Source organism: Sabethes cyaneus, chromosome 2 (assembly GCF_943734655.1).
Source record: "Sabethes cyaneus chromosome 2, idSabCyanKW18_F2, whole genome shotgun sequence".
NCBI classification, from domain to species: Eukaryota; Metazoa; Arthropoda; class Insecta; order Diptera; family Culicidae; genus Sabethes; species Sabethes cyaneus.
Window position 1 is genome coordinate 96,010,117 of NC_071354.1, and position 23,070 is coordinate 96,033,186.

The 23,070-nt window shown below is 41.9% G+C and overlaps 1 protein-coding gene across 2 annotated transcripts in view; it reads left to right on the top strand.

The window, feature by feature from the left end:
• Nucleotides 1-23,070, top strand: part of LOC128734271 (pleckstrin homology domain-containing family G member 5) — a 226,673-nt gene that overhangs the window by 79,430 nt on the left and 124,173 nt on the right. The window lies entirely within an intron of this gene.

Genomic DNA, 23,070 nt, shown 5'->3' on the forward strand with positions numbered 1-23,070 from the left:
CGATATTCGTTTGCATAAAATCCCAACAAAAAGTCCCGAATTCCCGTGTTCCGCTTACTCCCGCCAAGCACACGGCCTGGTAACAGTGTCTCATTCAGCAAAGAAGCTCCTCTCGATTTAATGAATGATACGAAACATTTGTCGGTTCCGTAAAATATTGCCAAGTAACCAGCAGGAGTGAAAAACACGTTCACATTTGGAGACGTTACCTGCACGGTAACGGCCAAAATTTATTTGCCGAGTTTTAATCCTGCTTGGAAACGAGAAGGGTGTAAATTAAAATGACAAATTTTCCCAGCTGTATGGGAAAACTTTGCGATCGACAAAAGGAAATTAATTTATGACTTTTTTGAGCGGTAGTAAATTATTTGCATAATCGATTTATAATGCAAATTAACGAGAAACGCCCACTGATTATAGCGGTTTGCTGGCACGTGTGTGATTTATGGATTCATTAGTATTCGCTTATTATTTAGTTATTTAATTAGTCCGTCAACTAGTGGTAACTCATATTAACGTTAACTGGCAGACAAGTTAGGATAATGATATTTTGCAGTAATCAGGCATCGTGTTCAGAATAGACTCAAGCTGTTCAATGGATTAACCTGCCGTAAGCCAACTAGAATTGTCCTTATTTTGATCCATAGCTATTACCATTCCAAACACCAAACACAATCTTATACTTTGAAAAGTAATTATTATATAGGTATTATTATTTTTAACAAACTAATTCGAATGAGACTGCACGGAACATCGGAAAGAAAAAACGAAATACGGCATAGCAAACTAGCCGCCCACTCGCAACTCGCAATCAAAATATCTCCCTATCATAAATTCTATTCACGAGCTCCTCGTTACTGTCGGTGCGCTACATATGTCAGGACTCCCTTTCGGAAATTATTTTCCAAAGCAAGTCATTCGTTAGTGCCCGTACTGGAGTTAACTTCGTTATGGGGAAATCCAGCCACCACCCAAACGAATTCGGCGCCGTTTCTAATTTAACGCTGAAAGCCGCACATATAAATTTCCGACCGCATACAGCCTGCAATATTTTGCCCGCAACAACCAACCTGTCAGTTCAAGGGAAAGACCTCCTTCTCTTCCCCAACCTCCTTCGACCCTTTCTTGCTGGTAGTTCAAAGTCAACAAGGTGCTCCACTTTCCATCCCTTCCGTCAAGATTGTATCCGTCCGATATGTTTGCCCATGCTGCATTGTGTATCCCATCGGAAAGAGCGGAAAACTTCAGATTAAAGAGATCGTCCCGGCTTATCACGTGGTAATCTCCAAGCCGCAGCAGCTTAATCCGAGCGGCAGATTCGTCTTGAATTTGTTCTTTCATCTGCCGTAAGCGCTTTCCACGGTTCTTCGCTGAAACGAGACGACCTTTCCCGTGCCGAGTCGTGCCTTGACGTGAGGGTGCTTTACTAATGCACCGTGAAGGTGGCATGGAATCAATAATGTTCAAGCCAGCGGCAGCCAAGCGACTTCGCTTGAACTGGTACAGGAGCTAACTGACGGTTTGGTATATCCAATATACTCTCCTATAGGAATCTACCTAATTTAAAGTGTGTACAAAAACAATTAATTACTAAATTCGTGTAAGCAAACTTCGATTAGATATGAGTACTTTCAATTATAAAATCGATGGGAAAGTTGTTCGGGAACCCAATAGCAGGCTTGTATCAGAAGTTCAGTTTGTGCAGTTTGAGAATATATAGTTTCAACGTGCCAGTTTATCGCGCAAATGAAGGAAGTTTGTGATAGAGTAAGCAATTTATAAAAAAGTTGAACGAACCTAAACTAGTTGTTACACAGTTAAATTTGATGAAGTGTACGAGAAGGACAATCAGACAGCAAAGGCCAATGACATTTCGAGTTTCATGTTATCGAAGCGAATCGTTCATTTGATATGTCAATAATGACGGATTTATGAGTGGAAATCCATCACTTCTTTATGGACTTATAATGACATATCTTTTGAGCTGCGACCTTTTACCCTATCATACAATTTCGATTGCGTCAATCTGCGTGTGGGCGCAATAGCAATATTGTTTTGTCGGCTGCGATAACACACTCGTACTTATACTTAGTCCGAGAATGCTCCACTGGGGCGCGAACAAACAGAAGGACGTAGGACCCGAGGCCTGAACAAATGTCAACCAGTGCGCTTGGGAACGTGACGTACAACGTCCTGCTTTTTATTTTCTCCTCTGTAGTAGGTACAGTTCATTTCTTTTATAATGTATTTGAGAAGGACTGAAAAACTGACAGTAAGGAATAAAAAATGATGGCTTCAGGTTAGGTGTTGTTGGTAGGAAGCGAAAGCAGGGGCGGACTGGCCCACCGGGCAACCGGGCAAATGCCCGGTGGGCCCCAGTAAAAATTTCGTCGTTACACAAAATGAGATTTTCCAAAATTTTTATTTCAGTTAAACTTTTTCTACGACTCACGAATGTTCGATTGCTGGGGCCCCATGATTCATGAAATCAACCGATTTAAAAATTGAAAATTCAGCTTCAAATGGGACTATTGGGGCCCCGAACTTTAAACCAAAATTTCTCTAACAATTAAACTTTTTCTATGACTCACGAATGTTCGATTGCTGGGGCCCCATGATTCATGAAATCAACCGATTTAAAGATTGAAAATTTAGCTTCAAATGGGACTATTGGGGCCCCGAACTATAAACCAACATTTTTCTTTCAATTAAACTTTTTCTATGACTCACGAATGCTTGATTGCTGGGGCCCCATGATTCATGAAATGAACCGATTTGATGATTGAAAATTCAGCTTCAAATGGGACTATTGGGGCCCCGAACTATAAACCAAAATCAGAAAATATTACCAGCTTCGATGCTGAGTAATTAAAAGTAGAATTAGTATTTCATCCGCAGTTTTTTGACTACTGATAAATATCGAACTGTCGGCTTAAGCTCCATACTTAGTTTACTTCAGTGGCGACGGTCCGTTATCGATCCTGCGCCGAATGAATTATGGTCCTTCAGTACTCAATCCTGGGCTACCTTTCTTTAAACCCCTCGAACACCAGCTGAACGTGCATCATCCTCGATAGCGCACATCTATCAGTGCGATGTCTACTCCGAAGTCTACGGCCGCTTCTTGATTCTCTGCTTAAAATAATTTTGGCTACTCTTTCGTCGGGCATTATAGACACGTGACCAGCCCAGCGCAGACTGCCACACTGTACTATCTTCATTATAACAGCATATTTGCATTCTCAATATAACTCGTGATTCATGCGTCTGCGCTACACTCCATTTTGGATTTTGCCAAATCTTACGCTAAAACCCGAAGCATTCGTCGATCAGCTTCTTTTAGCGTCCATGATTCATGTCCGTAAAGGGCCACCGAAAGGATTGGTGTTCTCTAGAGCGTCAGTTTATGCGAATTTGCAAGCTACGGGACTTCAGCTACAAAATGTAATGCCTGCGTAAAGGCCAATTCGCAGCTGCAATTAGTCGTTTTATTTTGCGACTTACATCGTTGTCACATATCACGAGCATACCAAAATATATTCAGTTCCTCTTCGACACCAACACCATTTAGATTTCCGCGCCATGTACTTCACTTTGGCGGTGTTAATGGTAAGTCCCAATTTCTCAATAAATGACCTAAAGGCTTCTTTCGCTGCTCTTCTTTTGATTTCGGTGATATCGACGTCATCCGCAAAATCAAAAAGCACGTGAGGTCTCATTTGCTATTCTGACTCATAATTTTTACTCATCCAGCGTCACACGAATCAACGTAACTAGTTCTGTGGGAAAACCATGTCCTAGCGTTAACTGTCACAGCTCACTTCGTTTTACTGAATCGTATGCCGCCTTGAAATCCATACATCCATCACATGATGAATCTGCAAGTTGTACTCCCGGAACTCGTCAGTTACTAGACGCAGGGTAAATATCTGATCCATCGTGAAGCGACCCTCATGAAAACCAGCTTGATACTCGCCGACGAAGAACTCAGCTAACGGACTCAGCCACACACGATAGGGAGAGCACCTTATAGACAAAATTGAGCAACGTAATGTTTCGATAGTTTTTACTCTCAAGTCGATGTCCGTTTTTTAAATTATGGGAAATGAGGCCAAACAAATCCTCCGAGATTTGTTTTCCTCCCATATTCTGTTCCTGACAATGACGTGGCGAATTGTTTCGTACAGCTGCTCGCTCCTCGCTTTTAGAAGTTCAGCCAGGATAGCATCCTTTACAGCAACTTTACCGTTTTTCAGCTCACTGATTGCTCTTTTGACCTCCTCCTGTGTTGATGGCTCCACAGTTTTTCCGTCGCTCAAAATTCTTATCCTGTACCTGCTGATCTTCGTGTTTACTTCTCTATTCAACAGCGTCTGGAAATACTCTTCCACCTGGCTGCTACCGTCGTTTTGTCAGTGAGCAGGTTGCCAGCACTATCATTGCACATCACAGGCATGGCAAAATTCTTGCACCTGACCGTTTTGTAGAAACACCGTGTGTCGTTGCTGGCGAACCTCTCCTCTGGATTGGCGAGCACGTGCTCTTCGTACTGACATTTTTAGACGGTGGGTTCTTTCTTCTGCAGCTCTACCAGGACGAACCAAAAAGATTCGCGCAGAGTTTCGGGCCTTCCTCACATCGGAATCGTGTGAAGGAATTCTGTAGAGGATTCGCACAGAATACCTTGCTTATAGAAGCAGAATTCTTATAGGAAAATCCAAGAGTTTAATCCCAGGGATAGCTATAACTCGGCACGGGAATCGCCTGCACTATGGACTGTTTTGTTCTGATTTGAAGACGCAGTAAGCTACTCATATATATTGAACTGTCTACATCCCATCATTTATAAAATCAGCTTATTTGATACTTGCAATTTTGCATGTCATTAACCCTATAACTTAAAATCTGCAGAAATATAAATGGGTGATAGATGAGGAAAACGTTGCATTGCTGGCAAAGATGCACAGTGGCACTTATCAGAATGTGAAAAGTTCTCTTTCGGGTTCGCTGAAGCACGGTCAATAAAGAATCAAATATTTACGCTGCGGCAGATCCTCCAAAAAGTTCATGAATACAGAATTAAACGCACCATTATTTCATTGATTTCAAAGTTGCGCATGATTCCATCGACCGTAAAATCATGGCCATTCTAACCTCGCAGTGGACTTTTTCAACGTGATGGTCCCTCATGTGGGCTGTTCAACATGCCGTTACAGGATGTTATTAAAGGAGCAACACACAGGCACAATCTTCAGCAAATCTAGTTAGTTCATCTGCTTTGCCAATGAAATGGATATTGTCGATAGAACAACATCTGTGGTGGTGGCTGAAAAAACTAAAACTCAAAGTAGCGAAGATTGGGTTGAAGAATAATGCGTCCAAACTAAAGTACCGTGAACCGCTAATATGCCGCACACGCTAAAAGTTGGTAACTCGGTCCTAATAACGACTGAGTTTGTTTTATTTCGAGCATCGAGCCGCTATGCTGCCCGTTCTCCCGATACTCGACACTCGACAGTGACTGAGTCGAGCCAAGTTGCACGGGGCCCCTAATCTCAAAGGCCCGGTGGGCCCTTTGGCTCCCAGTCCGCCGCTGAGCGAAAGGCAGTGATTGGCAATAAAATGTCCATCAATCCATTTCATTTTTGTTCCCTTTCTCCTAATTTGGTCTTCCTTATTTAAAATCAGGGCCTACTTGTTCACCCTGCCTGTTTTGAATTTGGAAGAGACATTGCTTACAAAACACCCTCGAACACTGCTGATGAATAATGATGCAAAACCTGTCGAGCGATGCTAATGCAGTAATGTACCTTAATAAGTAATGTTGATTAGATTCAGTGAAGGCTCGATAGTAACAAAAGCATTTTGTTGTCTTTATGTCAAATCTAGAAGAAGAATAGAATCAATTTTCGAAGATAGAAAGATACACAATCAACTATCGCTTCCTATTAAAGACTGGATCAGAATATTTTACCTCCTTCTTCGTGCAGCTCAGTGGGTCTGAGATTAGAGTTTGTAAAATTTGCAGCCTTCTTGTGACGCTATATCTCATGATCCTTGGAACCTAAGTTGTTACTTTCTACGACAACGTAATTTGAGTAAAAGCAGCCTTGCAGTGCAGGAATAGAAAATAGTACAAAAATTTCTCACTATATGGCGCTAGTCTATACAAAAATATTGCATGTATAAAACAATTTTTTCAAAGAAAGCAATATGTTAGGTTACATGGATCATGAAACATAATAATAAACGAAGGCCGCATATACAGTAGCGGCGCATGTTAAGATAATTCTGAACTAATTGAAAGTGACATCATTCGAACATCCTTCTTGAAGGCTTCAAGTTTATAAAAAGTTAGCAGTGGAAGATATAGCCTATATGAGAATATTACATATGTACTAACGCCACGTAGCTAGCAAACCTGAACTACTACCGCATGCATCTGAAAGGCCCCAATTTACTCAACAACTTTTCCGAAGACAGCATACCTCTACGAGATCAGGATCACAAGTTAAAATTAATTTCCATATGCTGCGTAGACTTCAATCAGAACGTTCGACCGCCTTAATGGAATTACTCAAGACTATCCTTATTTGAAACGTTCTTATACGAAACCCCCTCATTCAAGGAACTGCCGTATACATGAAATTTTCAATTAAATCTAATATATAAGAGCTATAATTGGTCTGTAACCATTACCAATCCCCTGACTGGACGCCATATTTTCGTGATTAGAATCGCTTTCATCTATATTACAGCTGTAGCGAGCACGAGCACCTCACGAATACCCTCTCATCCGAGGTATTAGTTATTGTGAGCTTGAAAAAGAATGAACCCGAACAAACAAACATACGGTAAACGAGATTTAGTTGTCAGCAACCTGGCCAAAACCCCAGCGCTGTAGTGGAAGCGTGATATAGCGAAGACAAACTTGACTGAGTTACACCAACGTTACTGTATCTAAATTGCAACAAGACAAACCATTAGACCGTCCAACAGATTACAATACTAACTACCAATTATTGATGTTTATTTGCCATTCATTATGTGCTGAATATTTTGAGTGTACTTATTCCTAACAGTGGCTTATTATTCCACTTTCCTCTAAAGTTGTTAATCAAACTTGGGCAGAGGTTGTAGAATTCGCAAAATGAAAATAAATATCGACTAACGATTTTATCATGAGAAAACAGAAACACGAATGGTTCAATTCGCGTATAACTAATGAGCCACATACATTCACACTTCATAGTATCGCTGAATATACGAATATCGAGTGCAAAGCAAAAATGCGAAATACCACCTTCTGCAGATTCTAAAGCAACTAACACTACTTTAAACTATTCTCTTTTCATGGTGATATTATTTTGAACTAGTGGAACTAGTTTGAACTAGTTTTTAGTGACCACAGATATCATGAATGGACAGGTGTATTTGAAAGAGTGTGTCCAAAAGCGACTTCTTCCTTTTCTGAAGTCTCCCAACTGTACTACGATCTTCTGGCCGGATTGGCCTTCATGCCATTAGGTAAAGGGCGTGCTGCAGTGGTGTAAGGCAAATAGTGTCGATTTCGTGCTGAAAGATCTTAACACCCCAAATACACCTGAGCTACTGCCAATCGAGAAATTCTGGGCTAATATGAAGCAAAATGGTCTAAAACGTTCTAAAGTAGTCAAAATAGTTGAAGAAATGAAGAAAGCTTGGGTGAATATGCAAAAATTTGTTGATTTTAAGGTTGTGCAAAACTTTATGGGAGTGGTTGAGGCCAAAGTACGGGCATTCGGATACGGATCCGAAATTAAATAAAATGAAGACGCTAAAACTAAATATAATCATTTCATTTGATACACTGAAAATTTGGAGGCAATCTGAAAAAAAAACTAGAATTTTGCGAATTGATTTTTGGTGTTGCAATTTTACCGAGGACTCCCTTTAATTGATTGATTTACTGCTTTAACAGGATGTAATGGATTATTGGCGACCCACTGTAGTCTCCAAACTCTCGTCAGGTATACGATCGGAATCACATAGTGCCTGCAACTCGTGATTCATACGCCACTCTCAGCTAATCATTATCACTCCCTCAGAAATAGTCAGCAACACCTTTCGTTCAAAGATGGCAGATGCACGTATGTTTTCCGTAAGCAAAGCACCGGTCTTCAGCCATTACCCTTCTAGCACGGTTGTTACATTGTAGTTGTGGTAACCGAATTATGACTAATTTCAGTCGTAATCTAGTTGCTTCAACTAAATGGATCTAAAGTGTGCTACTTGGGTAGAAGACTATCGGTCTAATTAGCGTTTTATACATCTTCAGCTTAGTATGGCGGCGTATGCGTATGATCGAAGCTTTCAGCTTGAATGCGTCGTTGAATTTCAGGTATCAGGTATCAGCATCTTTGGCTCGAGCAGCACGTTCCTCACAATCATGTGGAAGATTTGTGCCTTGCCCATCTTGCCCGTGTCATCATTTACCTGATGAGGACGGGAAGGAAAACAGGAGGAATAGGAAGGGGTGGATGAGGAATTTGGACAAACACAAACATATATATACCGAGAGATTTTTGTACCCCCGAAGGGATACTGCAATCCTTGGTAGTTAACTTATCAAAAGTACACCCCCTGGGGGGTATACTCATGATAAATAAGAGCTTATAGCTCAATACCGCTTTCGGTAAGAAACATCAAAATGTCTCGTAATTTTAGTTTCCTAAAATCCGATTCATTTAAGACGTAGGATCCAAAGATCCTATGACGCAATTGTGCTACTGCAGGACAGTTGCAAATTACGTGATATGGTGTACCGTAGTCGGATTCACATAAATTACAATGAAACGATTCAGCTTGCTGAATCGTAGCCATATGATAATGTAGCCTGCAGTGACCAGTCAGTGATCTGACAAGAATACTGCAATTTACCTTTGAGTGTTGCAAAAGAAATTTCGCAACCTTCTCACAAGGCTTAACAATGAAACTTTTCGTTTGACGACAAGTTTCAAGATTTTCCCAATAACGTACATGTTCAGATGAAAACCAAGATCGAATCTTTTGTTTTATCCAACATGCCGCAATTGGTAAAGCAGGTTCCGGTCCGAAAACCGACTTTTCTGCTCCAGATCTTGCTAGTTCATCAGCCCATTCATTTCCGGTTATACCAGAATGGCCAGGAACCCAAACCAGATGAACGGCATTTAGAATGCTTAGTTCTTCTAATTGGGTGTGGCAGGCGATGACTGTTTTAGATTTAGAATTAGCCGCACAAAGGGCTTTTATAGCGGCTTGACTGTCACAACAGAAGTAGATAATCTTGCCTATCAGTTCTTTCTGAAGTGCAAACTGAGCTCCGCACATAATTGCAAAGATTTCAGCTTGAAAAACGGTGCAGTAACTACCCAACGAATAGGATTCCTCCAATTCTAGCTCACGGCAGTAAACACCAGCACCCGCGCGACCTTCGTACAAGGAACCATCGGTATAACAGACCACATAGTCGGAAATTTTCCTTTCCATGTAGCCTGACATCCAATCCTCTCTAGGAGGAAAGTCACTTGAGAAAGTCCTATACGGGAAAGCACGCATGAGCGTTACATCGCTAGGAGCAAGGGCAAACTTGTCCTCAGCAACAATTTGCGACCACAATCGAGTATGACCAGTGGAACCGTCCACAGACTGCCAAAGGCCAATCGCGTGTAGTCGATAAGCACATATTAGTGCCTCTTGCTTCAGGTGGAAGTGTAGAGGTTTAATATTGAAAATAGCTTCTAGGGCGGCAGTAGGAGTTGTAGTAAATGCACCAGACATTGCCATTAAACACATCCTTTGAAGATGGTTTAGCTTTGTCTGGACAGTCACAACTTCCCCTCTCTGCCACCATACAAGACAACCATACGCCAGTATTGGTCTGACAACGACCGTGTATAACCAGTGTATGTATTTGGGTTTAAGCCCCCAAGAGTTGCCAATTGCTCGTCTACATTGCCCAAAGGCCATGCACGCTTTTTTAATTCGGAAGTCAATATTTGTGGACCAGTCAAGCTTGGAGTTGAGAATCAACCCCACGTACTTCACTTCGTTCACAACATCAACATCCGAATCGTAAAAGCGCAGAGCGCGAGCTCCATTGGTATTTCTACGTCTTGAAAATAAGACGATAGATGTTTTGCTCGGATTTACCGAAAGTGCAGTTTCTCGGCACCACGTTTCCACGACGCGTAGTGCCTGCTGCATTAAGTCAAATAATGTGCTTATGCACTTTCCAACTACTAGGATGAGATAGTCATCCGCAAAACCATATGACGGATAGCCTAGACCATTGAGTTTCCTCAATAGGCCGTCCGCCACAAGATTCCATAAAAGAGGCGAGAGAACGCCACCTTGTGGACATCCACAAACACTTTGCTTCCAAATGCTTGCTTGCCGTAAGGACGAAAAAAGCAATCGGTTACTAAGCATTTGTTCTATCCACTTTATGATTATTGAAGGCACATTATGATAACGAGCAGCCTCCAAAATGGAAGCGAAAGATACGTTATCAAACGCGCCTTCAATATCCAAAAAAGTTCCTAAGCAAGATTCCTTTTGTGAAAAAGCAACCTCAATTTTATCCACCACATCATGTAATAAAGTGGTTGTAGATTTGCCACTTTGATAAGCATGTTGTGCTGAATGAAGAGGAACTTCTACTAAGCTTGTTTCGCGGATGTGGTGATCAACAATCCGCTCAAGTGATTTAAGCAAGAATGACGTTAGACTGATTGGTCTAAAACTTTTTGCTTGCTCGTATGTCGCGCGTCCACCTTTAGGAATGAACTTAATGGTTATTTCACGCCATTGAGTTGGGATGTACTCAATAGCAATACTACACACAAACATCCTTCTCAGAATGTGTTTGAAGTACTTGAATCCTTTCTGCAGTAGAATAGGGTATATTCCATCTGTTCCAGGAGATTTGTATGGAGAGAAGCTGTTCACGGCCCACTCAATCGCTTCAGTTGTGACAAGTCTCCGAGCAAAAGCCCATGAGTCTAAGCCACCTAAAACGATTTCTGGATCGTTTCGAACTTCAGGTTCCACACAGCCCGGAAAGTGACTATAAAAGAGACATTCCAGGATTTCATTGTCATTCGAACAGTATTCACCGTTCGAACTTCGAATGTTATTAACCTGATAATCTTTCGATTTTGACAGGATTTTATTAAGTCGACTTGCCTCGCCGAAACTGGAAACGTTGCTACAGAACCTGTGCCAGCTCGTGCGTGCTGAAGACCGTAGAGCCTTTGCATAGGCTTTCCGGGTCTGCTTGAAAGGCTCCACGCCATCCCTCCGACGTCTATTCCAGGCTCTCCTGCATCGTTTCTTTAGTTCCGCGAGATGAGAGTTCCACCACGGTGTTCCTCTAGTCGTTTTAATAGTTTTTAGCGGGCAGGCTACTTCAAAAGATTCCGCAATAAAAGATGTTGTGACATCTACAGCCACATCCAAGTCGATCGATGACTCAATCGTCGGTTCGAATCCTTGAAATTTCGTCGCCAGTTCCTCCTCAAAGAGTTCCCAGTCAGAAAATCTCGGATTGCGAAAGGTTGCAGCGTTCAAAGAGACACCCAAATGATCAAAATATATAAAGCAATGATCAGATATTGGTGTCTCATTTGAAACATGCCATTGTGCCAACTCATGACTGATCCTGTTAGAGCAGAGTGTTATATCTAACACTTCCTCTCTACCAGCTCGTATGAAAGTTGGACAATTGCCAATGTTGAGTATTCCAAGGTTGGTACTACTCAAATATTCCATCAAATCAGAGCCTCTCGGATTGATATCCGAGCTGCCCCAAATGATGTGATGGGCATTGGCATCACTGCCTACAATGAGCGGAAGCCCATTAGATTGGCAGTATCTCACCACATTTCTGAAATCGTCGCTGGGAGACGGTTCATCGTGTGGTAAGTATGCAGAACAGTAGACATAGCGCCTATGGACATCATCCACGACGAGTTCTACTGTGACTGCACAAATATCTCGAGTAGTCAACTCAGAGATAAGGCATGCACTTATTGACCTATGCAACAATATGCATGCCCTGGGCATCAAACGAGGATTTGTCATACCAGTTTTGCTGAAAGCAGCAAAGTTCTGGTTTCCAATATCCGTCGAATGAAAGTACCCCTTGCGAAAATATGGCTCCTGAACCAATGCGATGGTGACAGAGCCATTAAAAAGTTTTTCGCATAAATACAAATTTGCTGCCCGTTTGTGTTGAAGATTTATTTGTGCGACCCTAACTATTTGACTAGCGGAGTATATGCACAAACAATCTCCAACACAGATCAGACAGCAAATTGTAAGCGAAGCCAATTATATTGGCCAGAACGCACTTGGCGTAAAACCCATAAGGGAAATTGGGCAGGACTACTATGCTGTTCCCACGAAACGCAAGGGACAACAAAGATCGACCGTACCAGAGCCCCGCATGGCACAGTAGGGGCAAGATGCCCAAAGCCCTCCGTTCGCGACTGGCATGTTTTCACCCCTCCAGCCATTCAGTCATCGGCACGGAGGTAGACCTTGACTTAGGGGCTCCTGATTTGCCGACTCCCGGCAGGATCAGGTCCCGTGGCTCAATTTTTGCCCAAACGTACAATTCGGCACCAACCGCCAAAGGGCCTAACTGCAGATTGTGTAAAACAGACCGATTTAGAGTCTCTCTCTCTCTCTCTGTGCTAAGCCAGCTGAGAAAATAACTCTCTCCCGGTGTGCCCACACCCCGCAGCCGCGCCCTCCGAAAAACCTGCGCCGAACTGCATGACTAGGTAGCCGGAAACCACACGGCGAGTGTTCCACTTTCTCTGTCTGCATACGACAACCAAGGTTGCGTACCACCAGGTGCGCAACTTTGGCTACCGTACCCCAGCCGGCACCTCGTGGAGGTAGAGATAGGAGTTAGAAAACAGAGGTGATATATTTGCACATGTTCACTCATTTGCCAGCCTATGGATCTAAAGTGTGCTACTTGGGTAGAAGACTATCGGTCTAATTAGCGTTTTATACATCTTCAGCTTAGTATGGCGGCGTATGCGTATGATCGAAGCTTTCAGCTTGAATGCGTCGTTGAATTTCCTTGTATTGTTGTCGCCGGTGACCAGAGCTCCAAGTACCTACCATTTCCGTACCATCGCCATCAATAATCATTGTCCGTGGGAGATAAACAGTATTTTCTCTGAAGCCTCTGCCATTTGGTTGCGACGCATTGATTTGTAACCAAATCGAATCCTCTTACTATTGGGGATAGACGACACAGTAAAATTTGGGAGAGCACCTTGTAGGCGGCGTGGCCCAACGTGATGCCGCGGCAATTACAGCAATCTAGCCGATCGCTATTTCGTAGATGGGACAGACCACACCTTCCATCCACTCCTCTGGCAATTTTTCCTTCTTCGAAATCCTTGAAACTATCCATTGAAGTGCCGTTGCTAGCGGTTCTTTGCGAGACGGTTCTTTCCAGCGGCTTTGTTATTCTTCAGCTTACCGATTTCTCGCCGAATCTCTTCGATAGCTGGAGCCGGTTATCGTTTGTAGGCACTCCTAGGTTAACTTCCGTTGTATCTCCTTCTGTTTTATTACCGTTGAGATGCTCATCGAAGAACTGCTTCAACCTATCGACCACTTCGCGTTCGTTTGTGATTAGATCCCCTCCTTCGTCCCTATACACATCAGGTTTAGGTTAGACTCGTAAAACTTGCGCGTGTCGTTAGCCCAGAATAGTTGTTCCAGTTCCTCAGGATCTCTATCCTCCTTCTGTGCTTTTTCCTACTCAGGATCGTGGTCAACTCTTTCAGCAAATTCAAATTAACCCTCGTGGTAACTCTTAGATAGTTTTTCCAAGCTCTTTTTTCCTCTCTATAGCTTGTTGACATTCCCCATCAAACCAATAATTTCGTGCGTTCGAAGTTTCGTAGCACCACGGTTGCGGCCTCATTCACGGCCGAACGTATCATACTCCATTCGTTTTCTAGGCTCGAAGATTTACAGAAGAAGGCAAAGCTTCATCCAGTACGCGCGCAGTTTTCGGCAACTTGCGGGATGTCTAATTCCCGAATGTTCAGCCGAGGATGGCAACTTTGTCGCGAGGTAGAAACCGTCGATAGTTTTGAGCGCGCATGTACTCGTACTAGGTAATATGGATGGTTTGGTTAAAGGTTCGTTGGTCAGGTGATCGCCAGGTGGCTTTCTAGATTTCTTTGCGGGGAAAGGAAGTGCTTCTGGTCTCGGGAAGCTGCGAAATTGATGCATCGCTGGCCGTTATCGTTTGTGTCGGTTTGCAGGTCATGGGGTCCGATCACCGGTCTATACATTGCTTCCCTACTGACCTGGGCGTTGATATCAACGATGACGATCTTGATTCCCCGTCGTGAGCAGCTGTCGTACGTTGCCTCCAGCTGCGTCTTGAACGCTTTCTCCTCGTCGTCGGGTCTACCTTCGTGTGAGCAATGCAGGTTTACAATGGCGTGGTTGAAGAAACGACCTTTTATCCTCAACATGCACATCCACCGTTGATCGCTTTCCAGTCTATTACCGGATCCTGCATTTTGCCCATCACTACGACACCCGTTCCCAGCTCGTCGGTCGCTCCACCACTCTGGTAAAATTGGGCTTGGCCAGCACGGATCCTTCACACCTTCTCGCCTTTCCGACAAATCTCCTGCAGTGCCACGATGCCGAACTTTCGGGGTTATAACTGATCGAGCAGCACCCTGACGCCACCCACGAAATTTAGCGATCTGCAGTTCCAGGTACCAAGTCTCCATTCCATGTCCGTATTTCGTCGCCTTTGTCCATGCCAAATATTCCGAGTTGAATTTCTTTAATTGTCTTTAGTGTGTTGAATTTAGATAGGTAACCGTATTAGGGCCACGCTACCGAGTCTTGTGATGGGGCTGTCATCTTATAGTGCCGAAACAACACTGTTCCTCCTTCCCTGGTGGTATACGACCTTAATTTCCACCGGAGTTAGTTACCCGATCTCCGCTAAGGTTACTCATGTTGCGGTAAGTGCCACGAGAAGGTAAGGATAGGAGTTGCTGGATAAGAGGCAGGGACCATTATGGGGTCTTCTTCTTCTTCAGCGGCAGAGAGCCGGGGTGGCTCGTGCTGTTTCAAGCACTCGTCTCCATTCAACTCGGTCTTGGGCCACTCGTCGCCAATTTCCTAGTCGTCTCAGAAGTCGCAAATCGCTTTCGACCTGGTCGAGCCATCGTGCACGTTGGGCCCCCCTGTTCCTGAAGGCGGTGGGGTTGTTGAAGAGGACTATTTTCGTCGTACTGTCGTCCGGCATCCTTACGACGTGTCCGGCCCACCGTAGCCTGCTAACTTTCGCTAGATGTACGATGGAAGTCTCCCCAAGCAGTGCCTGTAGCTCGTGATTCATACGCCTCCGCCACTCTCCGATTTCAGTATGTACTCCGCCAAATATCGTCCGCAGCACTTTCCGCTCAAACACGGCAAGGGCGCGTTTGTCCTCCGTAAGCAGCGTCACGGCTTCAAGTCCATAAAGAACTACTGGTCTAATAATGGTTTTATACATTGTTAGCTTCGTGCAGCGGCGTATGCTTCCTGATCGTAGCGTTTTACGAAGGGCAAAGTAGGCCCGATTTCCCGCTTGGATGCGCCGCTGGATCTCCTAGTGTTGTTGTCCGCGGTCACCAGCGATCCCAAATACACGAACTCCTCTACCACTTCTAGTTCGTCGCCGTCAACGGTTACCGTCCGTGGGAGGCGCGCGTTTGTTTCTTTTGAGCCTCTTCCTTTCATGTATTTGGTCTTCGACGCATTTATTTTTAGCCCAATTCTCCTAGACTCCGCTTTCAGTCTGGCGTAGATTGCCTCCGCCGTCGCAAAATACCTAGCAATGATATCGAAGTCATCTGCAAAGCCTAGAAGTTGGCTACTTGGTAAAAATCGTGCCTCTCGTTTCGATGCCCGCTCGTCGGATCACCCCCTCAAGGTCGATGTTGAACAGCATGCAGGATAAATCGTCACCTTGTCTCAACCCTCACCGCGTCTCGAAGGGACTCGAGAGTGTCACAGAGATGCGTACGAAACACATCACTCGAGCCAAAGTAGCTCTGATCAGTCGCGTCAGTTTGTCCGGAAAACCGTATTCGTTCATTATCTGCCGTAGCTTGTCTCGATCGACTGTATCGTATGCTGCTTTGAAATCAATAAAGATGTGATGCGTGGGCACGTTGTACTCCCGACATTGCTGCAAGATCTGTCGGATAGTAAAAATTTGGTCCGTAGTTGCGCGAGCCCATTATGGGGTCTGTTTTACACATTATTCAGCCATTTTAGTCAGTCTCAGTTCTGTTTTCCAGTAAAAATTCGTGTTTGTTCAAGTCTAATTCACCGTCCAAATGTTAAGTCTAAATTCCAAGTCCAAGTGCATGCCCGATTTAAAGCCCAATTTCAAGTCTAATACAATTTAAAATTGTAAGATCAAACTTCAGTCAAATTTAAACTTTGATTTCAAGTCCGATTGTAGTGTAAGTTCAATAAAGTTTCAAGGTTGAATTTGCCCAAATTCAAGTCTAATTTAATGCCTTATGTCAAGTTCAATTTCAATTCTAATTTATAGTTCAGTTTTAAGTTTAATTTCTAGTCTAATGCCAATTTTGAGTTTAAGTCCAATTGCACCTCAAAGTGTGGAGTTTTCAACCTAATTAACCGGTAATCTTGTGATGAGTAATAATATATTCGCCATTCTACGTTCACTCGATTCTTCAGGCCAAAGCATTGCCATGAACATGATAATGGACTGCAAACAGGAAAGAAGAACGCCCCGGCCATTTAGGATTTAGGGATACATTTTCAGTGGTATACAAAGTCTTAGGTAATTTTAGTTATACTCAGCAATCCAAACCTGCAGTCAGGAGTAATGAAATGAATATTAATTTACACAATTGCCACCCATTCATATCAAATGAAGAATATTGTGCAATAACCAACGTGGCGTTTGAAGATGACGTTGAAGAAGACCAAATATCGGCCACTGAGGCTGATTAGCAGTATGTGCAATGGGAATTCCTAAGAGAGTAGATAATTTCATCCGAAGCTCTCCAAAATAATTTTCGAATATTTTTTATGAAAATTATTGATGATTTTGTGGGGCTTTTTAATTGCACCACGTTCATTCGAGACCTTTTATGAAAGTGTAATGTTGGTTGTTAATAAACAATTCCCTTCTCGACGCCACACATGCCGAGGACTCTAGGCGCAATACTCCGTTATTGTGTGCGCGTTGTGGCATGCTGTGCCATCTCATGGAAACCAAAAGTTTCATCGCTCTTTTTTCGCAAAGCCATGTTTCAAATTGCTTCTAAAGTAAATGGGCCAATAGGTAAAAGCATCATAATTAAATCAAAGCAAAGCGATATCAGCTGCATTTTTTTCGGTGGCCACTTGAAATGAAAAGTTTATGTGCTGTTTCTTAGAAACATATGTAAGTATATAAAGTTATGCACCAGTGTAAAAAATTTGAATGTACTGTATTGTATTAAGTTGAAAAGAGCTTCGAACAACACCGAATACAATCGAAAACAGCATATTTGATTGATTCTTCCACCCGAACTGCAACGGCAATAACTTGGCAATCGTCCAAAATCGATGATTGCTTCAAGCAAATGGCTCCTGATGCCGCTTAGTAAACCCGTTGAATGAGAATCAACTTCCGAGGAAAATCGAACAAACCGACCCGTGCGGAACCATCCTCGCAGTCGATTCTGTACCCTGCTGGGATAAATTTAAACCCATGGCCACACGTAAGTCACGAAGGCCACATCGTCTCCGCTATGCTACCGGACCGCATATAAAGGCGAGCTGCAAGTGTCGCGTGTAATTAATTCCACTTGTCTCTAATAGACTATGGACTTGGACTCGTGTTTCATTGAGCAGCGAATCATTTGAAGAGGAATATAACGTGCTTTCCAGCACTGAGAAGTGAACTGTACTCCGGGGGATAGACAGTTTCGAGTTCTAGACAGCTTGAGACAACAATTGATAGAAGCAGACCTCGCCTCGCCGTCTGACAGTGATGGAACATCTGCTTGACTGGTTTTCATCATTCCCGAACAGTAGGTACATACATCCGTCTGTCCCGGTCACACTCGCAGACAAACCAGCATTGTTTTCCCAGAACGCTTTGTCCTTGCCGGATATGTACTTAATCTCTAATTGGATCGGAACTATTAGCAAAGCAATTACAAAACAAAACTTCCCATATAATTCGTAGATTGTGAAGAGACGGCAAATTGGAACGGAAAAGCTTTGATGACTTCACTGGGCAGAAGCATAAGTACATTTTATGCTGGATTGATCGACAATCGCAGTTAACGGTTGGGAAATCATTGATAATTGTTGTGGATGGCGAGACACTTAAAGTTTGAATGTCTGTTTTATCTTCGAATCAGTGATTGACTTTCCAGCTTTTTCCATACATCAAAACAGAACAAACAGATCATAATCAAAACAGATTAAGTTAGAGGACATATCGTTAATGATTCTAATGATTTTTTTCAGTCCCTTATTGACAAAAACGAAACAAATATTTGTAAACCTATGTAATCATCGAGTCTAAAACAGTTTCAACCATTCGTTAATTATGGTATTGAGAAAATCTATACATATTTACATTATGTTGATAAACAGGATTTTGAATGAAAATCAACTATGTGCACAATATATTTACGGAGGGAATATCTCCAGCACAAAATGACGTTACAGCACTGAGTGTAATGAATCGATTTGCAAACAAGCGTATGTGCATGCTTGCATCACAGCTCACTCCATGCACCAAATCGTGCCTTACAGCATATTTACTATTCCGCAGAGATAGGCGAACTGAGATTTGAGAGTTATCTACATTATTATACAACGCCGCTTGCCACAATGAGAAGTCCAAAGCACTTCGGGTGGTTCGAACAATATTCGTTTTTAGATAGGAATTTAGTTTCAAATTTTAAAGAAATGATTGTTTTTTGATTAGACCCTTTTAAGGCTAGGTAATTATAAATTCCAACTATTTAAATTCAATATATACTTTCGATACACTCAACTTTGAAATTGATATGTGTTTGTTGACAAAATTGACAACAAGAACTTTAAAACTTTCCCGACTATTGGTATTCATATTCATGACAGAGTGCAAAAACAAACATTAGAAACCTGGAAATTGCAACCCTCGAACACAAACTGACTGCACCCACCGTTGTGGTGCACCGGTGTAATAGATTCCCTTCGCAAATATCAGACAACAGCAGATGTTCGAGGTAAAAGCATGAATCGAGCCGAATGGGCGAGTACAAATGACACGTGGTAAATTCAATAAAGCAGTTTGATCTAATTTTATGGCTCACGGCGAGGCAGTATGTGTAGCTTCGTCTAAAAAACTCATTAGCGTATAACTGAGTTGTTTTGCGCTCGAATAGCACGTAAACCATTTTGTTTTATAGTTGGTCATTTTGCATTAGCAGCAAATAGTTGAAAATTCTAAGTAATCAGGGTTTCTCAGCTAAATTCTTGGTGTAAATTCAAAAACTATTCAAGTTTCCTACTTACTCCATATCAAGTTTGGAGCCTAAAGCCCAAAACGGTCATTGGTTTTATAAACCATGTAGTACCGAATTGGGGCATAGGATTACAACTATTCAGCTCAACTTCATCAATGAGTATCTAGATTCTAGATTCAATGTTTAGAGATTAATGCGGTTGAAGAACAGGGGTGGTTTTCTACTTTCACAAAGTTGTTTACTTCCAGGACATCAAATTGGACTAGGTTAAATGTTCGTACCATATAATCGGTTGAAGAACAGGGGTGATTCATATAAAAAGTGAGTCGTAAAGTGGATAAAATGACCAGAGTATTTGTTTTTTTTACTCTCTCTAATAGAAAGATTTCCTTACTCTCTCTAATCTTTCTTTACTTATTCTTATAGAAAGAGAAAACGGAAGGATATTTGGGCATGTACCAAGCATCTTTTTGATACTTACAAAAGCCTGAACACGCTATTCAAATAACCTTCCATTTCATCCAGGTCTTTTTTGCACTTTATCGGTAGACAAGCGAATATCTCAAAAGACTGAACTCTTGCACGCGGTTAATCATTGAATTGTTCGGTCAAATCTTTTAATGTTATCGTAATCTGCAACAGTTTTCTAATACGAAATCCAGCTTTCAATCTTGAAAATAAAATTTGAATGTTTAACGACAAGGTCGTCTGAGTACAATTATGGCAGTCAGTATGGCACCTAGTATATCCCTTCCTTTCACATCTTCCGCTTACCTACATACTGCTGCACTTTATGGAATGCATCACAAGAAAAACAATTTGTTTAACTAACCTGCTAACCGTAAGAAGATTTTGTAACCCAGAGCACTAAACATTCCAATCTATAGATTCTAATACTATTTGAGTCGTAAATTTAACTAAATACTGAGATTTGTTCACAATTATAATTGATCACTAAATTTTCTCTTTTTCGCCGTCGATTTTTTAATAATTTTTTTCGACCCTTCCACTCGACGAATCACTCGCAAAAGCTAACTTGAGGCACATAACACTTTGATTTACCGCCCGAGCAGTTAATTAGGGAGTTATTATATGGATTTTGTCTAATGTGTTCACTTGAATTGATAGCAAAAACTTCAATTCGTTTGGATTGCACTGGCGAATCCACGACAGTCGGTTGTTGACGCGTAACCAAGCATGCAGTGCACCAACCTAGATGACTGACCATGACATTGACGAGATATTTCATTGAATGAACGATGTTTTAGCGTCGGTATGCTAATAATATTTATTTTTGCCACAACATAATATTTTACAGGAAAAACTTCACCATACCAAAATCCGCAGCAAAATATACAGGCGAATGTTTGCTTCGTAATTAGTTGTAAAAGAAGTGAAACCTTCTACTAGCAACTCTTCTCTCTCTCCGAAAGTTCCGTAATCCATTGAAAATATCCAAAACAATGTCATTCAAACTGTAACGAAACTTGATAGAACGACATTATTATTTTTTGGTTCCACTTCCTGATGATTATTTAGGTGTAGCAAATTTATTTACGGAGGTTATTTAAGCGAGTTTGACTTATTTATTAAAACGCTTAGTTTTTCCTTCAATATACTATTGCTAGAATTACTGAGAAGCTTGTCTTAAAAATGTGATGTTGAGAAAGTCTTAAGGGCCAATCAGAATGCTGCGTCAACGCATCCGTCTGCATTATTCTGACAGTTTTCTCATGCGTGTACTGTCAAATTTACGCTGACGGATATCAACGCATCCGCTGCATTCTGTTTGATTCTTCAATTCGAATTTTTTAGTCCATTAATTTTTTGAATTTCAATTTTTTTTAATATTCCCAGGTTTAGTTGTTAACTAAGCAATTAGTTTTAGTTACCCTGGAAGTGCTTTGAGTGAATAGTGAACAACACTTTGAACTGTTCCTGTTTTTGCTTTCATAAGCTTCAGGTGTGCGCGAAAAAAGTTATAGAATTTTAAATTTGCAAAAACCTGGAAAACAGCAAAATTAATTATTTTGTGTTTCTATTGACGAAACAACTTCAATCAAATTCTAAATTAACGGAAAAAAATATCTGAAGAAATTATTAATATGTAGAGATTTTGTCAATCTGTCAAGTGTGCATAAGTTTTGCCCTTATTTATTGGTGAAATAACAAAATAGTTGCCTAAAAACATAAACCACCTAAAGGCGGTCGTGGGCAGCTGGCTACGAAAAAATGCTTTACGCAACCAGACGCCGCGGCGCGCCGCTTATGCAAAGTCATGGTTTTCGAACTATATGTACATTTTTCCCAACTACTATAAAAAGAGTGGAAATAGTTTGAATCACAGCTCAAAATTTCAAATAGTTACTCTTCGTCATACTCAGCTTCACTTCGTCATACTCAAAACTGGTAGAAAAACCAATAGGACTTATATTTTTTGAACAAATATTGAAAAATTGTAATTTTCTAATATAATCTGTTCCTGGATAGCGAAGAGACATTCCATAAATATCAATACCGGGTTGGTTTGACTGTAATTCGCATCGAAATTGGTTATAATGCTGTTTTCTTGTCGATATGTCTGGAAAATAGACGAAGACCCGCCGTAGACGAACCCATCCAGCACCCTAATCATGGCGAATAGTTAAATGCTATCCGTTTTATTTTATTTGGCTAAGCAATGGGGGTGGGGGGGGGGGGGTATTTATACTTTACTGTGAGAAAAATTTGTATATTAAAACGCTCCTCAGAAACTTGCAAAACTGGAGATTGTGACAAAGGTCATCCGAGATTCACGATTTATGTACAACACAGTTTTAGTAGTGGCAATACGAAGTTTGTCGGGTCAGCTAATATCTATTTATATAAGAGGCTTATGTCTGTCGCCAAAACGAGGGGTGCAATGTATATTTTCGTGGTAATAATCGCTCACATTAAGCAAAGATCATACCAGATTACATTCAAGACGAGCAAAAGTAACGTAGTTGCACCTCATAGAGTTACATAGCGTTAGCGTTACATAGCGTACCTCCAATTTGCTCTCAATTAGACGCGAGGCGACGCGCGGGGGTTACAGCTAGTTTATATATAAGAGGCTTGTCTGTAGCCAAAAACAGGTTCCTGACAGGACGTCATGCTTTCGTAGCAATGGGTTCTCACTGGGCCTCACTGGTCGACTGCTGGACTGGTTAACTAGACTGCTCGACTGGACTGGTCGATTTGATTGCTCGACTGGACTGTTCAACTAAACTGCTCGACTGAACTGTTCGATTAGACTTCTCAACTCAACTGCTTATTTACACAGATCGACTTTACTGCTTGACCGAACAGCTTAACTGCTCGAGTGGACTACTCGACTTAACTGCTCGATTCGACTGCTTGACACATTTGCTCGACTTACTACTCGACTCGACTGCTTAACTTAACTGCACGATTGAACTGTTCGACTGGACTGTTCGATTCGACTGCTCGACTTGACAGCTCGGGACAACTGCTCGACTGAACTGCTTGA